General features: G+C 37.4%; 1 protein-coding gene across 4 annotated transcripts in view; it reads right to left on the bottom strand.

Annotated features, from left to right (window-relative positions):
- The window catches only part of PPARG (peroxisome proliferator activated receptor gamma), a 132386-nt gene that overhangs the window by 92912 nt on the left and 24313 nt on the right, over positions 1–15161 (bottom strand). For 2 of the 4 annotated variants that reach the window (XM_005669783.3, XM_005669784.3), the window contains exon 2: positions 14322–14395. The exons of the other annotated variants lie outside the window; for them this stretch is intronic. The gene's annotated coding sequence lies outside the window, so the exon portion shown is untranslated. The remainder of the gene's footprint in view (positions 1–14321; positions 14396–15161) is intronic. 4 annotated transcript variants of the gene reach the window in all.

Below are 15161 nucleotides of genomic sequence, written 5' to 3'. Positions count from 1 at the left end.
CCGACTGCTATAAATTCAAATCCATTTCCTCTAGTTCTCAGCTCATTTTGGCACGATACTTCTAACTAAAGGTGTAATAAACTATATTGTCATACTTCAGGGTTTTTACAACTCCATCTACCATATTTGGGTGTGTGTAGGGGGAAGCAAAACACAGAAGGAAGTAAAGGATATTATGGTGACATTTTGTAACCTTTAGCTAGCTGGGGACAACTGAAATCATGTGTTTAAGATGGGAAGCATTACTAATTTGGGATGACATCTTGTGGCTTTTTTTCTTACACCAGCATCACTACATTTGTTCAGAAATAGATTTCTGATTTCCTCAAAATCACTTTTCCTCCTTAAAATAAAACACAATTCCTTTTTATAAAGGCAACATTCTTGGTAAAATTTAAACTGACCAGTGAAGGAAAACTAGAATACTAATTTGTAAGTTCCTACAAAAGATAATTTTGAAAAATCCTAAGATTTCCATTAACTGTCAGTCAATTCCTCAAGTATATAGTTCCCTTTTCACAAAAAACCAACACAGCAACCAAATGAAAAAACAATTTAATGAGGTAGTACAGTGAAAAGTGACTATCTCTAACATAATTAATACGCTCCTGAAATGTCACAGGGGAGACTGAGAAGAGAGATCAAAGAGGAGAAAAATAACCAGAAGCCTCTGTAGTGGTGACATTTTGTAATTCAGCATTCATTCATTCAATATATATTTATTGAGCCATTATAATCAGAGTGTAGGACAGAGTCCTTGCCTCAAGGGTTTACAGTTAGGGAGTTCCCATCGTGGCTAAGCAGTTAATCAACCTGACTAGTATCCATGAGTATGCAGGTTCAATCCCTTGCCTTGCTCAGAGGGTTAAGGATCTGGCGTTCCTGTGAGCTGTGGTGTAGCTTGCAGACTTGGTTGTGGTGTAGGCCGGCAGCTGTACTTCTGATTGGACCCCTAGCCTGGGAACCTCCATGTGCCATGGGGGCAGCCCTAAAAAGACAAAAAAAAAAAAAAGAGTTTACAGTTAGTAATACGTTGACATTTTAATCATTTTTATTTTTTATTTATCTTTAATGATTTTTATTTTTTTCCATTATAGTTGTTTACAGTGTTCTGTCAATTTTCTACTGTAGCAAAGTGACCCACTTAATCATTTTAAATAAGAGGTAAAGGGATATAGGCAGAAATTTTGACTTGAGGACTTAAAATTCTAAAAATTACCTCGGTATCTTTAATTTTTGTTATTCCTACAAGTTCCTTTGACATATAAAGTTATAGGATTGCCCCATCTGTAAACAGATCACAGTTGTCCCAGTCCACAATGCTTAGGAAATTAAGGAATGGAAAGGTGTTTGGGAGCCACTTGCCTACCTGACGCTAATTTGTCGAACATATGGGAAAGCAGAGGCTGGGAGAGGGAAAGTGACTGATTAAGGTCTCTTAGCCGCCATGTCTTTTTTTTTTTTTTTTTTTTTTTTTTAATTTTGGGGTTTTTTTGTTTGGTTTGGTTTGGTTGTTTTTTTTTTTGTCTTTTAGGGTCGCACCCTCTGCATATGGAGGTTCCCAGGCTAGGGGTCTAATCGGAGCTGTAGCTGCCAGCCTATGCCAGAGCCATAGCAACACAGGATCTGAGCCGCGTCTGCGACCTACACCACAGCTCATGGCAATGCCGGATCCTTAACCCACTGAGCGAGGCCAGGGATGGAATCCACATCCTCATGGATCCTAGTCGGGTTCGCTAACCACTGAGCCATGACGGAAACTCCCTTTTTTTATGAACTTTCTTCCAAGTAAGCTATAACTATGGAGATAATTACAACTAGTGCTTTTAAAAAAAAAAAACTATGTTTATCTGATACCTTTCTCATCTACCCTTCCTCTGATCTCCACTGGGACAATAATCTCCAGACTTAGTGGGAGCAGTCTTTTCTCATATAGTCTGGCTCTTTTTCATGTCTTTTCTGAGACCTCACCCCTATACTATCTCCTCCTTCTCCACTGATTTGCATTCTTCTCTACTTTCCTGGATTCAGCTTTTCTAGAGCTGTCATATTTGCTGCCCCGATTCTCAACTGTCCAAAAATCCCTCTCCATTTGTATACCCCATCATCTTCAAAGCCCCCAGGATTCCCATTCCTCCCAGTATACCTAACCTATAATCTTAAACAAAGATCACCCCCTTGCAGCTGTTAATGGCCTTATTTCTTTTTTGTATTCTTGACAGCTCATTGTCAGGTTACAATATTTCAGTTAAAAAAAAAAAAATGTGAGCTTGGGAGTCAGAAGGATCTTGCTTTAAATTAGATTCCACCCTTTGGCAGGTTATTTCACCTGCTAAACTTCACTTTATTCACCTGTAAAATGGGGATAATAATAATTTCTACAATACAGGGTTGTGTAAGGATGAAATACAATTACATATGTGAAGTTAATATCACAATGCTAGTTATATAAGGCATACTAAGTGCTGTTTTCTTTTCCTCTTCTTAAAACTCTCCCTGTTTGCCAGTGGTGACCCTCCCTACTCTTGCCATCCTCGCATCCTCCCCTTTTAAACTTTACCTGATGCTGCTTGTTTTTGAGACCTTGGCTTTCAAAGCCTTCTTCACTTCCTGCTCATGACATGCAAGACAGTTTTGGCTTTTGAAATGAGGTTTGGTGCCGAATCTCCACATCTCTCTAGGGCATTTCTACCAAGTTATTCCACCTTCACTTCGGATTCAACAAATCTAACATCAAGCTCATCTTTCTTCCTCCAGAGTCCCTCCTCCCTCTTTCTTCCATTTCTCTATGCATTAGGCAAAAATTCACTTCTGATTCTTTTTTTCTCTTTCAGCCTCTTTAATTTTTGTTCAGTCAAATCTTACATTATCAAAATAACTCTCTCACTCGTCTCTTCCAAATGGAGGTTTTGTCACACCTCTCTCCTGTCCCCAAATCTTCAAGTTCCCCAACGCCTCCTAGACAAAGCCCCAAACCTTCACTCTAGCCTTTGCATCCTGCCAAACTTAGCCCTTTTCCTTTCTTAGGCTCCCACATTTCCAGAGTGCCATGTACCCCCAATATCTCGAAATTCCTTCCCCATGATGCTCCTCATGTTTTATCTTATTTCCAGCTTCTTCACTCTCATGTCCCTGTATCCATGCTTCCAGGGTTCAGCTCAGGTATAAGCATCTTGGAAGCAACCACACACTCTTAAAGCTCTGCAGATATCTTTTCTTCTATGAACTTTTACTACATGTTTTTCCTCAGCCACACATCACCCAGCTCTGCGACTTAGTTCTTTTATGTGGTCAGTGTTGGTATTACCTTTGAAACAAGGCTGAAAGCAAGGAATGTCAAAATTCCACTTCTGTCTAGAACAGGGCTGGATATGTAAAAGTAGCTTGTAAACACTTGTTTCATAAATAAACCACACAAATAGGAACAACAACAACAAACCTCCATACAAATAACTATTCTAGCCGTTATCTGACTTCAAAACCCTGCTTCAAAGGCTACAGAAGATCGAAAGGCTGTAACAAGTCTGTGAACTGAATAGTCCTCATCTCCGAATTAACCAGGTAAGAAGTAGCTGACAAAGTACCTATCTGCTTTTATGGACAGCTTTTCCACACTTACAAAAATAAAAGAAAAATAAAAGAAGACAAAGAAGCCCAGGCAAAAGTTAAATCTATAAAATACATATTATATCACAGAAATTATTTTCCCAAAGTAATTCAATGTTATAACATGATTTGCACCTCAGGTGAATTTAAAAATCATATTTAGGCAAGAGTGCTAATAATACTATGTTTAATTAGTGGAAATAAAAGTACATCTGAATCATTTAACTTTAATTATGTTATAATTTCAACATTTGCATAATCCTTGCTAGGAACTGTTTTAAGTAGTAGGGATGCCCAGAAGACAGTCTCTGTTCTCAAGAAGCTCACTCCACAAAAAACTAACCACAAGGTCAACAATAATAGGATATAATAATTGGGACATTCCAGGCATGAACCCAATGCTGTGAGAGGAACAATGAGCCATCTGGGTGGCCAAACCCTCATAGCTGTGGTCACAAATGGAGGCCATGAGACAAGGGGGCAGGTTTGGGTCGACCACAAAGTCTGTAATGCTCGTTCCTAGGAAGAGGGGTGAAATGCAAACGTGTTTGAAAAAGAAATCTGGATGAAACTGAAATAGTGGATCGGGTTGGAGAGACAATTTGCAATGACTCCGATGAGGAATAAGGAAAATGTGAACATCAGTGAATATTAAAAAGCTGGGAAAACGAATTTATAGTAGAGCAATCAGCAGGTTCGTACATAAAGGCTTTTTTTTTTTTTTTTCCCCCCACCATACCGGATATTAGGGAGCAGAAGTGTACAAAGGATTTAATCTCCTTATACTTTTACTGGCTGTTGCTATTATTGTTACTCCAAACGCTGATGGGGAAGAGATGAAGTTACTTCACATATTGAGAATATAAGTTGGCAACATTTTTTTGCCACTTAGGGTGAAAGTCAAGTCACTGCATGCCTCAACTCACCTCAGTCATTCTTGAAAGGAAAGGCACTTAAAGGAAGTTAGTCCGCTTTGTCAGAAACAGAGGTACTGAATTTTTAAAAATGGGACTGCTTCTAGGAAACACTTTTTCTGGTGACTCCGTGCTAAGGTAACAGATTTATTACATCTCACCCTTTTCATGTACGTGCATAATATAAAATTTTAAGAAGGAATTAACACAACGAAGGAGCTTAATGCACTTCCTGAACAAAGACATTAGAGAGAGTCTCCCAAAGCAATAGAAATAAAAGCAAAAATAAACCAATGGGACCTAATCAAACTGACAAGCTTTTGTACAGCAAAGGAAACCAAAAAGAAAACAAAAGGGCAACTTACAGAATGGGAGAAAATAGTTTCAAATGACACAACAGACAAGAGCTTAATCTCTAAAATATACAAGCAACTTACACAACTCAACAGCAAAAAAGCCAACAATCCAATGGAAAAATGAGCAGAAGACCTGAATAGATATTTCTCTAAGGAAGATATACAGATGGACAACAAGCACATGAAACAATGCTCAACCTCACTGATTATTAGAGAAATGCAAATCAAAACTACCATGAGATACCACATCACACCAGTCAGAATGGCCATCATTAATAAGTTCACAAGAAATTCTGGAGGGGGTGTGGAGAAAAGGGAACCCTCCTGCACTATGGTGGGAATGTAAGCTGGTACAACCACCATGGAGAACAGTATGGAGGTACCTTAGAAACCTATACATAGAACTACCATATGACCCAGCAATCCCACTCTTGGGCATATATCCAGACAAAACTTTCCTTGAAAAAAAACACATGCACCTCAATTTTTATTACAGCACTATTCACAATAGCCAAGACATGGAAACAACCCAAATGTCCATCGACAGATGATTGGATTAGGAAGATGTGGTATATATACACAATGGAATACCACTCAGCCATAAAAAAGAATGACATAATGCCATTTGCAGCAACATGGATGGAACTAGAGAGTCTCATACTGAGTGAAGTAAGTCAGAAAGAGAAAGACAAATACCATATGGTATCACTTATATCTGGAATCTAATATATGGCACAAATGAAACTTTCCACAGAAAAGAAAATCATGGACTTGGAGAAGAGACTTGTGGTTGCCTTGGGGAGGGAGTGGGATAGATTGGGAGCCTGGGGTTAATAGATGCAAACTATTGCTTTTGGAATGGATTAGCAATGAGATCCTGCTGTGTAGCACTGGGAACTATGTCTAGTCACTTATGATGGAGCATGATAATGGGAGAAAAAAGAATGTATACATGTATGTGTAACTGGGTCACCATACTGTACAATATAAAAAAAATTGTATTGGGGAAATATCAATAAAAATTTTTTTTAAATGATAGAGAGATACTGAACAGTTGCAGAGTTTCTTTGAACATATGCCCTTATCATACGGATAAGCATTTAAGCAAATTATTTTATATCTCGTTCTTAATGTGTGACAATATATTACCATGAGGTCTGAAATTGAAATAAATAAATGCAGAAACATCTAATTAATTTCAATAGATGGCTCTTGGTACACACTGGGTCCCAGCAGGTTGGGCACCCAGGTATGTTCTGAAAAATCCTTAAGTTACTGAAAATACGTAACCACCATTAAGGAAGTAAATAAAAGTAGATTAAAAAGGCAAAAATGACACATAGTTCTGTTTTAATTTGTAATAAGAGAGTAACTAAGGAATAAAGACTTGTATTTCTGTAGAGCAATAAATAGATGATAGATAGATAGATAGATAGATAGATAGATAGATAGATAGATAGATGGATACATATTCAGGACACATAGACTGCACTGGTGCCTTTTAGCTTGAATGGGATGGAAAAAGTTACTTGTCCTTTGTCTACTTTGATTTCTTCATTTGCAAAGGATAAAAATGAAAGGCAATGATTACAGTAATATCTTAAAGATATATAATGTTGTAAAGGTTTTCTAAGCCCTGTATATGCTTGATTTTACTTGATCTTCATAATAAACCTCTTAACAGACAAGGTAATTGAAGTCCAGAATTTTTAAGAGATTGCCAATTAACAGAAGAGGACTACAATCCAGGTGTCCTGATCTTCAGGTGTCAACTTTCCGTGTTGTAGAAGCTGCAACTTTCTCTAGAATTACATATTTAGGGTTCTTCCAAAGTATAACAGCAGGTCAGGGGTGGTAAAAAGTTAAGTATTAAACAATCCTGTAGTCATAGGAAAAATCACTTTCTTGTTTGGATGTAATTACTATAATACTTCCTAAGTAATACTCCTTATATTTTCAGCGAAAGAAACAAAAAGAATTTTACAATTCATTATTCATGCGATATTTCTCTGGATATTCAAAATGAATTGCTAAAAAAAAACCAGGTCTTGTCAATTGATATCTTAGTGATTACTTCTGTACACAAAAGTGCTCTCAATTTTATGACACTATCTGGAAGAAGTTCAACAACACATTGTTAATACTCTACTCCTACAAAATAATTTTAAAGCTCCATGGGAATTTAGATTTGTTCAAGTTATTAGGATGTGACCTTTCCCTTAGATTTCTTATTTTAGGATTGACTTAACATGGTATTTCCCCAGTGGGAACTGTTGTACTTCCTTCACAGATAAGAAAAATAGCAATCACAAATTATAGTGAGTAAACTTAAGGAAACATATATTTCTGTGATTCAAATGAAACTGAAATCATAAAAGGAGGCCACACAACATATTCCTCAGGTTTGAGAGGAAAGCCATGTGGCTCGCTAACAAAAGAAAACAAAAATCATGCCATTATGGTATTTCCCTGAAATTTATACCTAATTGTTTCTTGTCTCAGCTACCAAGTCTTATGACTTTTAAAGTTTATTAAATATGTTTACGTCACTAAATTTCCTATGTCCTGTCTACTGGGAGTATAAAAGTTTAAAAATATAAAACTTTTAATAATCTGAATGATTTTAGATCACAGAATCTGGACTGAAGGACAAGGAGTTCATGAGCATAAAGGGGGAAAAAAAAAAAAAAAAAAAAAAACCCAACAACCTGAAAAACAGAGAGACCAGTTGTTTCACTGTATATTTCATGGAGTAACAGTAGCTTCCATGTTTAAGCTTGGACTACACCATACTGTGACAGAATTAATGCACATTACTGGTAACATATGAGTTACTAGGAGTAACCAAAAAGGTAGCATGCTATAGCCAGGCCTGCACAGCTGATTACTGGCATTTTTTTAAAAGGCAAAACAAAATTGTGGAAGGAAAGATGATGAGGACACATACATTTTTCCTAACTAGTCTAACTAGGTGCCCAAATCAATAATTTTACACACTCTTAGTTCAGGAAAACATTAAAATTAAGAAATTATAAAAAAATTCAAAAATTTTTTTCTGAGAAAGTGTGGTTATAAGTGAAAATCAGGTAATCACCGAAAGTAATATTTTCATCCTTTCTCGTCAGACATTTGTATAGTAGGTTTTAGTAAAATTACTACTTGAGAACACTGCTTTACTTAAATTATTACTTAAAAATCTCAAATAATTAAACCCCCCAGCCCATGCATTCTTCAGTTCAACAAATTGTGACTATCGCAGTTTTTCTTTTAGGCTTAATTTTTAGGAAGTAACTCTCTACATTTTATAGCAGTGATTCACATGTTTAAGATAGTACTCATTGTGATCAACTTACACATTTTTTCCAGAATATATTATGTGGTTTAGACACTGCTAGGTTTAAAAACATTGTTTTTAAATGAAAAGAGAATTTAGAAATAATTGATCACAATCCCTAAATTTTATAGACACTGAGGGTCAGAGAGAGCAGTGTATTTGCTTTCTGAAATACCACACAGATATATAAAAATATGTATGTAGATATATGAAGAACTAGAAAGCAACTTGTAGAAGTTAAAATAGTTTGAATAGGATGTTAAGATGGTAATTTTTTCTATAAAATGACCTTCGTTGTTATCTCATATTAAAAAAAAAACAATACACTGTATCATGGTTAAAAGCTATAATCTCTTTTTCACATCATTAACTGGAACACTTAACCTTAACCTAAATGGAAGTTTAGAATAAAAAGGAAAGACAGCCACTCATAATCTTTTTTCTATTCACTGTAATACATCTTTTAAGTATATAATTTTGCATCTTAAAAGTTTTTCTTATCATTATATCTTTTTCTCCCCCCTGCTTTTTAGGGCCCTACCTGCAGCACATGGAAGATCCCAGGCTAGGGGTCGAATCTGAGCTGCAGCTGCTGGCTTACACCACAGCAACTCAGGATCTACACCACAGCTCAGCTCATAACAACACTGGATCCTTAACCCGCTGAGCGAGGCCATGGATTGAACCCACGTCCTCATGAATACTAGTCAGGTTCATTAGTGCTGAGCCACAGTGGGAACTCCTGTTATCACTACATCTTTATTCTAAAATTACTATTTCTCTCAAATATTCAAATTACAAATTTAAAAAATTTGATAAAGCCTTAAAAAAAACTGATTTGTATTCTTCTCTCTGCACCCTACCTTGTTAAACCTACATTTTCAAAAGCAATCATTCCTTTATAACAACTAGCAACATGCAGACTTACAGGCCATAGGGCCCCATAGCACAGGCTTTACATTTTATTTAAATTTGGCACAGCCTCAGGAAATAATCTGCAAATTCATTGCAACAAAGTTGGTTTTTCCCTAGCCCCAAACAAAAATAACTGCCCCTAACAAAATCCCCAAAATGAAAAAAAACCACCAAACCCCCATATTATTCTAATACCTAAACAACTGGTGAAACTCCTCGCTCCCCACCCTCGTTCCACTATCACACACGCAGCCATAGCTAAATGATAAAAGATTTAAATGATGAGGAATCATTTAAACATATGCTTTGGAAATTTGTTTTTGTTCATTTTGCTACTAATATAGCTTCATGAAAATCTGAAATGTCATGAAAACTAATAATGCAATAGAAATGCAGTTGCTCAAATCTTTTAACAGAGAAACTCCTCTTAAAGCAATTTATATGAAGAAAATGAATTTTTCTCAGAAAATGAAACTTCCCTCAGCAGGTGGAAGTTCCCAGGCCAGGGATGAAACCTGTACCACCGCAGCAACCTGAGCCACTGCAGTGACAACACTGCATCCTTAACTCTTTGAGCCACCAGAGAACTCCAAGAAAATGAATTTTCAAAAAGTCAAGTATGCGCAAAAAATATTAAATTAAATATAAATATAAATACAAGCAGTAATTGTATAAAAATTGAAAAATTAGAAACCACCTAAAAACTAGCTTAATAAGTTATGCATATGACAAGATGAACAACTGTGTTGCCATTATGACATCTGAAATCCAGGTCCAGAGGAAGAAAGACATATAATCTAACAGTAAGAGAAGTAAAAATGCTACATGGTACTGTAACTGTTAGTAATTCTGAAACATATACAGGTCAACCAGAACTGAAAGAAACTATGCAGAAGTAGGAAAAGTAATTTATGCGTGAATACATGTGGTCTTTTTATTTTAAAAGATATTTTCATAGCTTTTTAGTTACAAAAATGTCTTAAAAGAATTGATGTAAAATGAAACAAATCCAATGGCCAAAATTCCAAAGTAAAAGCCACTTATTTGTCCTAGTTCCTAATCTTATTTCTATCTGTACCACCTATCCACCTTTAAGGTCTTAAAACACTATCTCTGTTCCAATCCTGAAGCCCTGAATTCATACATAGCAGCACAGCTAAGCAGAGCGTTTATTTACAGAGGGCAGGTCTGGATTCTGCATGTGAGCACATACAGAAAACGATAGAGATCGCCGTGTGCTATTAGTAATTTACAGAATTGTGCCTGCTCCGCCCAGTTGACCTATAATTGAATTCCTCAGCCATAAAATCACTGGGACCAAACAAGTTCAGATATCTTTTATCTAAACCCTTTTTTCCCCCTTACCATCAGTTAACATATTTCTTATGGGGCTTTTCTTCTTTTTATAGAATCACTTGTCTTAGTTATAAATTAACCCCACAAGCAACTCTCCCAACCACCCAACTCTACTGTTTCCTGTGTACCAGGCTTCTTTCTAACTTGGACAATGTATAATATAGGGGCCATTTAAACTGCCAGTTGGGAAATGTCCAGGAAATCACCTCCAAATTTAAAAAAAAAAAGTTCCTCCGAAGGAGAAAAGACCCCATGCAGAGGTTCTCCTCAAAACTGGCCTCAATGGAAGTGTAAAGGAACTGGTGAAGAGTTCTATTCTTTTTCACTTTTTAAAAACTGTGCTAAAATATACATTACACAAAGATTTACTATTTTAACTATTTTTATTTTTTAATTAGTTTTTATCTTTTTAGGGTCACACCTGTGGCATACGGAGGTTCCCAGGCTAACGGCTGAATCAGAGCTGCAGCAGCCAGCTTACACCACAGCCACAGTAACACCGGATCTGAGCTGCATCTGCGACCTACACTACAGCTCACAGGCAACGCTGGATCCTTAACCCACTGAGCAAGGCCAGGGACTGAACCTGCATCTTCATGGATATTGGTTGGGTTCGTTACCACGGAGCCATGATAGGAACTCCTAATTTATTTCTTTTTTCTTTTCTTTTCTTTTTTTTTTTTTTGCTATTTCTTGGGCCGCTCCCACAGCATATGGAGGTTCCCAGGCTAGGGGTCGAATCGGAGCTGTAGCCACCGGCCTACGCCAGAGCCACAGCAACGCGGGATCCGAGCTGCATCTGCAACCTACACCACAGCTCATGGCAACGCCGGATCGTTAACCCACTGAGCAAGGCCAGGGACCAAACCCGCAACCTCATGGTTCCTAGTCGGATTTGTTAACCACTGCGCCACGACGGGAACTCCCTAATTTATTTCTTAATTAAATATTATTATTTTTTATAGCCATACCTGTGGCATATGGAAGTTCCTGGGCTAGGGATCAAATCTGAGCCACAGGTGCAATCAATGCAACAGTTGTGGCAGTGCCAAATCCTTTAACTCACTGTGCCAGGATGGGGATCAAACCTGCAACTCTGCAACAACTTGAGCTGCTGCAGCCAATCCTTAACCCACTGCACCAGGTGAGAACACAACTATTTTAAATGTACAGTTCTGTGGCACTAAATTGTTCATCCAGCACTGCCATCTAGAACTTTCTCATCTTCCCAAACTGAAACCCTATCCCTAGTAAATCCTAATGCCCCATCACCCACCCCCAGCTCCTGGTCACCCCCACTCCACTTGATGTCTGTGAATTTTGCTACTCTAGGTGTCACTTCTGTTTTTTCTTCTTTCCCCTATAGTGTGTGAACTAGTATGGTTTACTAAACTGGCTGAGCACACAAGAGAGGTGTGCAAAAAAACTTTAGAGAAGGACTCCTAATAGTCAGCATTTTGTTTTTCAGGCCCAGGCACTTACATTCAGACCACTTGTCTCCAGATGCCAAAGTACATACCTGCCCCTTATTTGGTCTTTCAAAAGCTTTTGGTCTTTCAATTTTAAGTGGCTTTAGGTTTTGTTTTGAAGTGAAGTTGATTTTCTACGTAAACTTAATGTAGCTATTGATTTCCTCTAAGAATCAAAGTTTTCTTCGTACCACTTGTATTCACAAAAGTCCCAGGCATTTTACCTAAAAAACAGTATGATCGCTCATCTTCGCCATTCACACGTAGGGCTATTAATTTTAAGTTCTTGTTCAAATGTTGTCTTGTGTAAAGAAGACTGGTAGACCAATGGATATCTCATTAATGAGATCTAAATATTTGGTTTAAACATTGTAATCACACCCTGATGGTCACCAACTAAAATTTTTGCAAAGTGGTGGTTCCCGAGGACGCAGAGCCTTGTGGGTTTTTTCCCCCACTCCCAGATCTTCTAGGGGCTCTAAGTCTGGCTGGAGGACTGAGTGGAGAGCAAACTTGTGGAGGTAAGGATGGCACTATGCATAGATGGGATCAAGAAACAGCTCAAGGATTATCCCTGATGAAAAGGATGTTCTAAGGTTGGCACGCAAATGTAAACTCACTCTAAAAATCAGTGACAGTCTAGTGTGAAGGATTACTGAGTGACTCCAATGTGACTTTTAAAGAACTTTTCATCTTGAAATAATTTGAGGTTTACAGAAAAGCTGAAAAGACAGGGGCCATCTTCATGTCCCTCTCACCAAGCTTCCTACTGTCAACATTTACAATCACAGCAAAATGATGAAAACTAATAAATGAACACTGGCATAATACAAGAATCGGCTTTATCTGGAGTTCATTAGTTTTTCTACGAATGTTCTTTCTCGGTTCCAGGGTCCAATCCAAGATCCCACACTGCATTTAGTTGACATTTCTCTTTTTATTTTTAAAAAATTTTATTTATTTTATTTTATTATTTGTCTTTTCTAGGGCCACACTCACAGCATATGGAAGTTCCCAGGCTAGCCACCGGCCTACTTCAGAGCCGCAGCAACACAGGATGCGAGCTGCATCTGCGACCTACACCACAGCTCACAGCAATGCCAGATCTCTAACCCACTGAACAAGGCCATGGATCAAACCTGCAACCTCATGGTTCCTAGTCGGATTTGTTAACCACTGAGCCACGACGGGAACTCCCACATAGTTGACATTTCTCCTTACTTCCTCCAGTTCCTTGGTCTTTTTTTTTTTTTTTAAGTGGATTTTTGGGGTATAGTTGACATATACAAAAGTGTACATAAGTCTTTCCTTGTCTTTCATGCCCTTGACCCTACTGAAGAACGCTGGTTAGGTATTTTGTAGGATGTCCATTTAGATTTGCCTAACATTTTCTCATGATTCAATTGCCGTTATGAATTTTGGGGAAGAATAATGAAGACCTGAGGTACCCTTTCTGGGGTTATATAAGCGCAGTAGGTCTTATTACTGTGGATATTAACCTATTAACCTTGATCACTTGGTAAAAGAGGTGTCTGCCAGGATTCTCCCTGTAAAGTTATGACTTTTCTTTTTGTAATTAATAAATGTCTGGAGGGACATACTTTGCAGTTATGTCCACATATTCTGTGCCTCTTGACACATTCTCATACTATTTTAGTGTTCACCAGTGGGTCTTGTCTGCATTAATGACTGATGCTGGTGTTCTCTGATGGCAATTTTCCATTCCCCTTGGTCATTTCACATTTACTAAAATTCTTCTGCAAGGAAAAGTTCTCCTACTTCCATTTATTTATTTATTCAGTCATTTATTTATATCAGCATGGAACTGTGTCTATACATTTTGGGGGGGGGTTTATAAGCCAATGCTATCGTTCTTAAAATTTTATTGTTTAAATTATTCCAGCTTTGGCTATTAGAAGCTAAGATAATTTGAACAAAATAAATAAAAACGGTACTGAACTCCCCAAATAAAATATATTGACATGAACATGGGATAAATTAAGTGACTTTCTCTTCTGTGACCTGGCATCATGGTTACATGGCCTACAGGGAGTCCAGCAAGATACTCAAATTTTTCTCTTGGTTTAATTATAAGTAACAGAGGAACCTAAAATAATGTACTTGAGAACTATTTCTAAGGATATGAGTTATTTGTCAAGTTCTAGGTCACTTTCCTATCTTTGTTTTGTCTTAGACAAATACTTTACTATGTTTCTTCCATTGGTAAATTATACAGTAGAAAGTATTCTCATAGTCAAAATAAAAGCTCTCTAAGAAATTTTACAAGAAAATACTATGTAGAATTTGCATGTTCTTTAAAAAAGAGCCTTTTAAATACAAAGTTGGTGCAATAAATTCCGAGTTTACCTACCGCTAAAAGATGACTCTTGTTTAAGGAAACAACCTTCCTGTATGTTAGTGGCTTAGAGTTGGCTTCTTCCAAATCTGAACAAATTGAAAAGAAAGAAGATTTTTCAATATACACACATACCCAAAATTCTTAGACCACCTAGGCTACCAAAATGTACATGCAAAAAGAAATGTATTTTCTCTGCTGGATTTTATTCTCAATGTTTGCTTTCTCTGAGCTAAGAATGTTTTGTGTTTCTTTAGGAGTAACTAACAGACTGACTAGTATATCATGCAGGGCTGAGGAATCTTCCTAAAGAGACATGGATTAGATCCATTTTGCCTAATTTCCTGTTCTATCACAGACCTTGAGTCAAGGTCCTTTGTCTCATCTATCTTTTATGTCGAATTAATAATCGTATCTATGTTGTTGGGCAGACATAAGAAAAACTAGATCTTAAAAGGATTAATAACTGCAAAAGGCAGATGTTTGACAAAGCTATATTGAACAAAGATGACATTTATGAAAATATGAGCACATTCCAGACTGTACATGGCTGTAAAGTCTAAGGTAAAAGTGTCAACAATATTTAGGGACAGCAGATACAGCACATTCCATTTAGAGCAGTTTTTTTTTTTTTTTTGGTAATCTTTTTAGGATTGCACCCATGGCATATGGAGGGTCCCAGGCTAGGGGTCTAATTGGAGCTGCAGCTGCTGGCCTACACCACAGCCACAGCAACGCAGGATCTGAGCCATGTCTGTGACCTACACCACAGCTCATGGCAATGCCAGATCTCTAACCCAGTGAGTGAGGCCAGAGGTCAAACCTGTATCCTCATGGATGCTAGTCAGTTTCGTT

The sequence above is a fragment of the Sus scrofa genome, chromosome 13 (assembly GCF_000003025.6).
Source record: "Sus scrofa isolate TJ Tabasco breed Duroc chromosome 13, Sscrofa11.1, whole genome shotgun sequence".
Classification (NCBI taxonomy): domain Eukaryota; kingdom Metazoa; phylum Chordata; class Mammalia; order Artiodactyla; family Suidae; genus Sus; species Sus scrofa.
Note: the sequence above shows the minus strand (reverse complement) of the source record. Positions and strands in the feature narration are given on the sequence as shown.